Source organism: Dioscorea cayenensis, chromosome 15, assembly GCF_009730915.1.
Source record: "Dioscorea cayenensis subsp. rotundata cultivar TDr96_F1 chromosome 15, TDr96_F1_v2_PseudoChromosome.rev07_lg8_w22 25.fasta, whole genome shotgun sequence".
Lineage (NCBI taxonomy): Eukaryota > Viridiplantae > Streptophyta > Magnoliopsida > Dioscoreales > Dioscoreaceae > Dioscorea > Dioscorea cayenensis.
This window is the reverse complement of record NC_052485.1, coordinates 13,299,385-13,309,683: the sequence shown is the minus strand read 5'-3', so window position 1 is coordinate 13,309,683 and position 10,299 is coordinate 13,299,385. Positions and strand designations below refer to the sequence as shown.

General features: G+C 40.7%; 1 non-coding gene across 1 annotated transcript; it reads left to right on the top strand.

Annotated features, from left to right (window-relative positions):
* Positions 1 to 2,866: 2,866 nt before the first annotated feature.
* Positions 2,867 to 2,972, top strand: LOC120278248. The gene has a single exon (XR_005541590.1). It is a non-coding gene; the product is annotated as a small nucleolar RNA R71 (small nucleolar RNA).
* Positions 2,973 to 10,299: the final 7,327 nt, after the last annotated feature.

Genomic DNA, 10,299 nt, shown 5'->3' with positions numbered 1-10,299 from the left:
GAATCTCCCAATGCCTTCTCTTCACCAAAATTACCAATGTTGCATGAAATGATAAAGCTTCCGGGGTCCTTCTTCTTGTTCGGCATATTCTTTTGCAACACCACCAAACAAGAGGAATTTAATATCATAGATGCATTCTCCTCCAACTTCCTCTTGTTGGTTAAGAGGTCCTTGAGAAACTTTGCATAGCGAGGAATTTGAGACGACGCCTTTACAAATGGAATAATATGCAACTGCTTGAATATACCCAAAAACTTCTCGTATTGCTCATCACTTTGGTCATTATTCAATCTTGAAGGGTAAGGGATTCTTGGATTGCAAGATGGAGGTTCCACCTCCTTCTCTTTGGCTCTCTCCTCAACCTCCACGACCATAGGTGACTCAATGAAAACACCTTTTTTGCGTGTGTACCGCAAGTGCATGGGTTTGTCGAAGTAATAATATCCCGGTCAGTGGGTAGTCGAATCCATAGGGAATAGTGATTAGAAACACAAAGATTGCAATTTAACTAGAACAAAAATGCATTAATAGTGATGTGAATAAGAATCAATGCAAATAGAAATAAAAAGGAAGAAGGAGGCGCAAATAAAAGATAAGAGAGGCAATCGACGATAAATTTGCCACCCGGACATTGCTCGCCCTAGGAATATTATTTCAAATGCAAAACCAACTATTATGTCTCCTAACTGATGCTTAATGAGTTATGGAAACCCTAAAACACACGGTTCCAAACCTAAGATCAACCGTGACTAACCCTACACTATGCCGTGGTGGAGAAATCTCTCAGTCTTGACGTCTCACACTGTGTAAGGTTGCTTAAAACTCTAGGGACTCTAAGTGATAAACCCTATTCCCTAATATAGATCTAACCCTTTAGTCCAGGCAAAAGACCCCTAGTCACAATTAAGCCCCAGGACCAAGGATTACTTCAACGCTTCACTCTATTTCTTGCGTAACTAAGCCCCAGAGGAGTTTCTCTCTTAGCACTTCACTCTATTATGACAACAAAGAACTCTTGGAAGACGGAGGTAGGATAAATCACATCGGAGGGGAAAGGAGATGTTCCGCTACCTCTCGAAGGGAAAGCCAATCAACAAGCATTCAAGATTAAAACTCAATTAAAGACATCAATCAAACAAACATAATAGAAAGGTCAAAGAAACAATAACATCTTAGGGTTTACAAGTCCAAGTGCCCACAAGGGGTTTAGCTCTCCATGGATCAAGATACAATCAATAATAAAATCAAAAGTAAAAGAATGTAATCCATCAGTAAAAACCCCTTGGTATTCATGTCGATGGTCTTATGGAGTAGCCTCGTCTTCTTCAAAGTTTCCCTCATCAAGCCTAAGACACACCTCGCCAAATCGATGCCGATGAAAGCTCCCCTAATAACTATCTTCTGAAGGAATGCATTGTTGAAGGCCGTAGAACCACTCCAAAAGCCTTGCCAAAGCCTCTCTAAATCCTAGCCGCGAGCATTAGAATCACGCATCCACACGGGCATGTGGAATTTCTACACACCCATGATAATTTGTTGAAATTAGTTTTTCAGCGGCCTGTAAACAGTAACTGTTATAGTAAATTGCTACAATACATGCTACAGTACTCTACCAAAATACTCCCGGATCCACACTTTTCATCGAGGAAATATAAACAGGTACATGTTCATGTTGTAGATCGCGTTGTATCTTCAAATAAAAACACATTTGACGACAATCTTGCTAGCATTGCACAAGTGAGAACACAAGAGTGTGACTGCCTTTGTGCCCCTCCAATTTGTATATTCACTTGAGCACAATGGAGTTTGGCACACACTCACATGTCTTTGAGCACAACTTGTATCTTCATATTTGTTTAATGCAAGATTCTATCAAAAAAGTGCAAACACAATCTACTTTGGCTTCTTTCTTCCATACTTATCTCCACAACCCTACATGCACAAAAAACACAAATACACATGTATTAGTGATAAAATCTGAGAAAAGTAATGCTCATCATAAGAAAAGAATACTTTGTATTACTAATACACAAGAACTTATCACTCAACATTGATTTTTCTCACTAGGGAGCCTACCCTCAACTTAACGACCACTTATTAAAGTGATCACCTTCACATGTTCCCTTGGATTAGTTTCCGTGTTGCTAAGAAAACTCCCTTGAGGTCTTTCTGAGAGTGACTTCACAATTTGTCCCACTTGGTTCTCCAAGTTGTGCAATGAAGTGGTATGGTTACGAAGTGTGGCTTCAATCGATTGAAATCTTATATCCGATGATGAAATGAACTTGGTCAAAACCTTCCCTAAGTCGGTTATTCAGTTTTCTAACCCTAAAACTCGATTCTCTATGTTTAGGGCTTGTTGTTGTGGTTGGAAACTCGGTAGTGTCATAGTCTTTGGTTGCCTTGATTACTCCACGAATGGTTTGGGTAACTCCTCCACCCCGGATTGTAGGTATTGCTATATGGATTTCCTTGACCTCTCATTGTATTACCTAGAAAATCAACCTGTTTCACAGAAGTAGTACCACCAATCAAAATAGGGCATTTAAATGGCGCATGACCTCCCCCACACCCAGTGTAACTCATCGCGGCTGCCACTCTAGTAGAAGTTAGAGTGTCTAACTTCTTGCTCAATGACTCAACCTGGGCCGCCAACGATGTGACTGCATCGATCTCATGAAGTCTGGCTACCTTTTTTCTGTCCCATGTGTTCTACTGATAACTGTTTATAGCCATTTCTTCGATGAGATGTCGGGCTTCGTCGAGGGTCTTGCTTCCTAAGGTACCTCCTGCTGCAGCATCAAGTAATTGCTTCATGCTTGGGTTCAAGCCACTATAGAAAGTCTGAATGATCATTCACTCAGGGAACCCATGTTGAGGACATTTCTGTAGGAGCTCCTTGAACCTGTTCCATGTCTCAAAAAAAGACTCCAAATCTGTTTCACAAAAGATGATATTTCATTCTTGTGCTTTGCGGATTTTTTGGGAAGAAAATATCGTGCAAGAAAAGCTTCTACCATCTCCTCCAATGTAGTGATCAATGCTCTAGGTAATGAATGTAGCCAATGCTTTGCTCTCCCTTTCAAGGAAAATTGGAAGACTCTCAACTTGATAGCATCATCCATTACTCAATTAATCTTGAGCATGTCGCACCCTTCCAAGAATTTCAATGTAATTATTTGGATCCTCATCGACCAAACCATTAAATTGTGTTGACTGTTATGACATCTGGATAGAGCCTGGCTTGAGCTCAAAACTCTGAGTTGTAATCAGTGGCCCCACAATACTAAACTACATGCCAAGAGCTACGGGTCTGGCAAAATCTTATAGTGTCCTCTGCTGGTCATTCTGTTCTGTCATATTATCAGACACTTCACCTCTATCTTAGCTTGATTTGACTATTCTTGCACAATTTTTTCCATTTATGTAAATTCTCCTTCCAATGTCGAAGGGTTTCCTCGGGTCATAACCTAGAGCTACAACGAAAGAAAGATAAACAAATCAGAATGATGGAAGAGTAAGAAAGTGTGAAATAGAACAAGCGATAGCGCAAAATGCTTCTAAAATGGCTACTTCACAACAACGACGCAAAAAACTTGACAGACCCCTTGCGTGTGTGTACCGCAAGTGCACAGGTTATCAAAGTAATAAAGTACCCTGGTGAGTGAGTAGTTGCATTTATAGGGAATAGTGCTAAAAACACAAGTATTGCTATTTACCTATAGTGAAGATAATTTAAGAGTGGTGTGAACAATATCAACTCAAATTAAATAAAGTAAAGAAGAAAGAGATGCAATAGAATAATAGGAGAGGCAATCGATAGAAAATGGGGTACCCGGATATTCCTTACCCTATGACTATTGTTTCAAGTGCAAGACCAACCATTATATTTCCAAACTGATGTCTAATGAGTCATGGAAATCCTAAGGCACACGGTCCCAAACTTAAGGTCAACTGTGACTAACCCTCAAACTATGCCTCGGTGGAAAGGGATACTCTCGACGCTTCACACTATGTGGGGTTGCATTAAGATTTGGGGACTCCAATTGATAAACCTTATTCCCTAATATAGATCTAACCCTTTGGTCAAGGCGAAAGACCCCTAGTGTCATTTAAGCCCCATCACTAAGGATTACTTCAACACTTTACTCTGTTGCTCACGCAACTAAGCCCCAGTGGAGTTTGTGTCTTAGCACTTCACTCTATTGTGACCCCAAAGAACTCTTGGAAGATGGAGATAGGATAAATCAAATTGGAAGAGAAAGGGATGTTCCCCTAACTCTCGACTCACCCTCTCGACCTTCTCCAACCTAGCTTTGTCTAACCCTTGTGGTGTGTCACTCATTCACAAGGAATACCAAGATAGATTCTCAACCCTACTGTCTGTCAGTCTAAGGGAAAATTAATTCAACAAGCATTCAAAGTTGGAACTCAATTAAAAACATCAATTAAAGAAACATAATGAAAGGTCAATGAAACAAAATCATCCTAGGGTTTACAAGTCCAAGCACCCACTAGGGTTTGGCTTTCCATGGAGGAAGATACAATCAATAATGAAATCGAATGTAAAAGCATACAATCCATAAGTAAAACCCTCTCGTAGTCCATAGCGATGGCCTTGTGGAGTTGCCTCATCTTCTCTTAGGGTTCCCTCGTTAAGCCTAGGGCACACCTCACCCAATCAATGCCGGTGAAATCTCCCCCAATAACTATCTTCCGAAGGATCACAGTGTCAGATCCCGTAGAACCACTCCAATGACCTCGCCAAAACCACTCCAAACCCTAGCCGCGAGCACCTCCACAGATTGGGAAAAGATGAGAAAAGGATTCCTCAAAACATCTTAAATCGTGGCATAAATAGGGCTTGAATCGGGTATCCACACAGGCTTGTGAAATTTTCACACGCCTGTGTGAATTTCCAGGAATTGAATTTCTGTGAGTTGTGAACAGTAACTGCTACAGTACAATAAACTGCTATAGTGCTTCGTTGAATACTTCTGAATCCACACTTTTCATCGAGGCCACATGAATGGGCACACATCCATGCGGTAGATCTCATTGTGTCTTCAATAAAATCACATTTGACGAAGATCTTGGTAGTATTGCACAAGTCGAAACACATGAGTGTGACTGCCTTTATGCCCCTCCAATTTGTATGTTCGCTTGAGCACAATGGAGGTTGGCACACACTCATATGTCTTTGAGCACAACTTGTGTCTTCACGTTTGTTCACTCCAAGACTTCATCAACAATATGCATCCATGATCTACTTTTGGTTTCTTTCTTCCACTATTATCTCCACAACCATACATGCGCAAAAGAACACAAATACACATGCATAAGCGATTAAATCTGAGAAAAATAATACACAATGCAAGAAAAGAATATTTTGTATTACTAACACACAAGCACTTATCAAATACATCATTGGGATTAGTGTATTTTGGTCATATCTCACAATAATCCTATCACATGGGTTTTACTCTTTGACAGTCAATGATTGGGATTGTTGGTTATGATCATATGAGTAGACCTTAGACCTAAGGTTTCATGATCACAATGTGCTTGTTATGTCTAGTATGTTACTATAGTCATTAGGCTTAGTTTACCTTTTGGTAGGACCAATCTTGAAATGTGGCCATGTCTGGCAAGTAGCAGTTATGAGTGATCACCAAGAAGAAATTCATTCTCTCGGAAGTAGAAGAGTTAGTATCCTATGCAATTATAAGTATGTGAGATTTGAAGACCTTAACCAAGGAAGTCAAACTAATCGTGTGGGACATGAAGGGTAGTTTAATAATCTTAATTTACTATGGCTATCAGCATATGACCAAGTTCAGTGAGTTTGACAATTACCATATCTCTCACTCGATTGGGATATAAAAACAAAGGGTTTATACACATATGGTAATCATAATCGGAAAGATTCATAATGATCTACTCATTCAAGTTTAATTGGGTTACAACATGGAGCCATGGGGTTGGCTAGGTGTCTCACTCACATCCTTTGGTATCCTCCCATTGTCAATTGAAACAAACCTAGGAAGTCACGCTTAAAGGGATTAAGAATTATTCTAATTTTAAGTATAGTGGTAAAATTATCAATTTACAATTTTATTTTATGGGATCAGTGAAATTGTAAATTGGTTTAGGGGTTTTATCATAAGTTTAAATTTTGATTAAAATTAGATGGAGTCAAATAGTTAATCAAAATTATAAGGACTCAAAGACAAAAGTGGTTTTAGTTACATTAGGACTCATATTTCTAATAGAACTTCAATGATAATGTTTATCATGTTATGAATGTTCATATTTTGAATAGGACTTTATAATTGAATAATGTTTATCATGTTTTATGATGTCTCTATAAATATGACTCCACTCTAACCCTAGAGTGCATCAATTGATTTTGTTGTGAGAAAACCCCCTACTCTCTCTCTTCCTCTCTAATCCTAGCCGCTATTTGGAGAAGTAGAGGAGACTGTTTTTTAATTCCGGAGTGTGATCTAGAGGTAGCTTTCGTTCGGTACCATAAGATCTATGACAATATGAGGGGACTAATTTGGCACATCAAAGGAAAGGTTTTTGAACATTCAGAGGTAGTTTTCTAAACCTTTCAATTAAATTAGAGTGTTTGATAAGTGCTTGCGTGATATGAATGCGAAGCATTCATTCCTTATGTTGAGCATTACTTTTCTCAGGTTTTTACATTAATATGTGTGTTTTTATGTTACTTTTATGCAGGTAATGTTTGTGAGGCTGAGTATGAAGGAAATAGGCCAATGTTGATCATAATGTACCTATTTTGTAGCAGAGCACTGTAGTAACAATGTAGCAATTACTGTAGCAGCAATGTTCACAGCCGGCCGAGAAATCAGAGAAACCGAAAATCCACACGGGCGTGTGGAAATTATCCATGCCCATGTGGAAATTCCGCAAGGGCGCGTGTAGCGTCCACGTCCGACTTTGGTATTCAGCCCCGATTCCAGCCCTATTTAAAGCCGATTCAGCCCCGATTTTGGTATTCTTTTCTCCATCTTTTCCCCAACTTGAGAGGGCTTCGGCTAGGGTTTTGAGCGGTATTGGCCAAGGTTTTGGAGAGGTTCTACGGCTCCAACATCATCATTCCTCAGGAAGAATGTTGGTAGGGGATCTTCCGTCGAGGCGTATCCTATACCGGACGAGGGAATCCTTGGACGACGAGTAGAGGACTCTCCGCAAGACCATCGACACAACCATCGAGGGGTTTTCTTTATGGATTCATTGCTTTTACATTCGATTTCTTTGATTGTACTTAGCTCCATGGAGAGCTAAACCCGTAGTGGGTACTTGGGTGATTGTGAACCCTAGGATGTATTCGTTTCATTGAACTTCTTTATTATGCTTTCAATAAATTGATGTTTATTGTGAGTTCCAAACTTCAATGCTTGATTGTATGAACATTTCCCCTAGAGTGACACTAGGGTTGAGAGTTCTTGTTGGTAACCTTGTGAGTGAGTGACACACCACGAGCGTTAGACAAAGCTAGGTTGGAGAGGGTTGAGAGGGTGAGTCGAGAGGTACAGGAGCGTCCCCTTTCCTCTCTGACGTGATAGATTCTACCTCCGTTCCTTGAGTTCTTTGCGGCCATAATAGAGTGAATGGTCTAAGTGATGAACCTCCGCTGGGGCCTAGTTGCGCGTGCAATGGAGTGAAGCGTTAAGGGGATCTTAGTATCTAGGGCATAATTGTGGCTAGGGACCTTCCGCCTGGACCAAAAGGTTAGGTCTATAATTAGGAAGCGATTTATCAGTTGGAATCCCTAGAGCTCATTGCAACTTTATTCGAGTGCGAGGTTGAGAGGTTATTTAATCTCTCCTCCGGGACATGAATAGAGTTAGGCATAGTTGACCTTAGATTTGGGACTATGTATGTAAGGATTTCCACGACTCACCATTGCATTGATTAGGAAGCATAATAGTGATTATCCTAGGTGAAGCATCATCCGAGTACCCCATCTTAATAGATTGCCTTGCCTCCTCCTTACTTTTGATCTCTTACTTGTTGCTTTTAATTGTTCAGAATTGAATCATTATCACACTCCTTATCATTGATCTTTCACATAACTAAGAATCGAATTAAGTGTCTTTACTCCCTACTCCCTGTGGATTCGACCCCGCTCACCCGGGATTATTTCTTCGACGAACCCGTGCACTTGTGGGATATATGCAAGGGGATCTTGTCAAGTTTTTGGCACCGTTGCCGGGGAGTAGGCGTTTAGAGATACTTTGCACTTTGTTTTTTTAGCTATTTATCCTTCATTCTATTTCACATCTCTTCTCTATCACCGTTCTGATTTGTTTTTTTTTAAAAAAAATAAAATAAAAAAAAATTATTTCACACTTTCTTATTCTTCCATCATTCTCATTTGTTTTCTTTTGTCATGTGTTACTTTTTCTTGCAAGGATTTTAAATGATGATTGACCCAGTCGTTGCTCTGTATTTGCAGGTTGAAGCTCTGAGTGAAAAAGTTGATAGAATTTTTGCTTCACAACAACAGAGCATTCCTTGTTGCAACACATATCATCCAATTGAAAAGGGCTACCCAAACTTCTTGTGGAATAGTGATGGACAATATTGGGAAGCCCCTCAAGAGGAAAGTAAAAAGGATGAAATACTCGGAGAGGATGCACTTCAGTTGCAAAGAGTATTAGCTAACTTCATTGAAGCATCCGATGTCTGCGTCCAAAATATGGAGACCACACTAAGATGTCATGAAGCCTCCTATAAAAACCTTGAGCATCAATTAGGAGGGATACTTGACACACTCTCCAAGGAACAACAAGCATTTGAGCAAGCAATTCAAGTTCCTTGTAGAGATGATGTGGTAGGGAACGACAATGAAGAAGTTGGACAAATTGAGTACATTGGTGTAGAAAATGAAAAGGGAGAAGCTGAATACCATTTTGAGATTTTGGACAGCGTGAATGAGGATTGTGCTTGTGAGCGAGAAAATTTTCAAGGGGATTTGCTAGTGTCATGTTCCTTTGAAGCTGAAAATACACAAGAAGAAGTAAATCCTAAGGTAATGGAACAAGCACCACTCTTTGGGATTAATCAATTCATAAATTACAAGAAAGAGATTTTGGGTTTGGGAGAAGATGTGGGTAGGAGATTGAAACCATCCAATGACCCACCTATGCTAAGCTTGGACAATTCCCAACCCAAATTGTTTCCGTGGAGGCCAAAGGTAAGATGGTTGGACTCTCCAACAAATATTCCACCCCGGCAAGCAAATTTTTGGTTTAAGGGAAGCAGCTATGCAATGTCTAGTCGGGAGGAACATACTCTTTTCAAGCCTCCATAAGGTAAAGAAGAGGTACGTCAAGCTTAGTGACGTAAAACAAGTGCTTCTTGGGAGGCAACCCAAGCAATTACGGTTTTCCTAGTTTTTAGTTTAGTGTTTGCATGAATAAGAGCTTGAGTGTTTGTGTTTTGATTCATATAGGCCATTGCTATGCTTTTCTTGTGGACCGTTGGTGTTATCTTGTGCTTTCATGTGTTTTGGTGAAGTTTTGGTCGTTTGAGCTATTTCACATGTTTTTCACTGGTAAAACTTACATATTAGGGCAGGCTCTGAGTGTGTAAACATGTTAAAAACTTTTCTGCAGAGCCTGCAGAATTTTTTAAGGCATCCAGAGAAAACACACGGGCGTGTGGAATTTCCGCACGCCCATGGATTTGCACTGCGAGCTCATCCAGAGAAGGCACAGGGGCGTGCGGCTGCCCCTGTGAACGACCATGCAACTGTCACACGCTCGTGGGTAATTTCTGCACGGGCGTGTGAATTCCTGCAGAGTTGGGCGGTTTATCCCGAGAGCATACAGGGGCATGGACTCGCCGATAAGGGCGACCTTGTGAACCACACATGGGCGTGGGTAATTTTCGCACGCCCGTGCGAATCTCTGCAGAGGATCTCTCCATCCCGAGAAGACACAGGGGCATGCGTTTGCCCCTGTGAGTTGGGCATGTGAATATCCACGCCCATGTGGAATTTTCACACGGGCGTGGGTCTTAGTGAATTTTCACGGTTGCATGGAGAGTCCACAGGGGCTTGCGTTTGCCCCTGTGGATCGGGCACACGGGTGTGGGTAGTTTCCACACGCCCGTGTGGATGTACAGAAATGCTAGAACCATTGGTTTTCTTTAAAATCTTTCCGGTTTTCTTTATCTTTTCACCCTCAAACGTTTTGTGAACACATCCTTGCTCTATCCTAACCTCTCACCATCGTTTTAGAGGGTTGTTAATTGAGTTTTCCT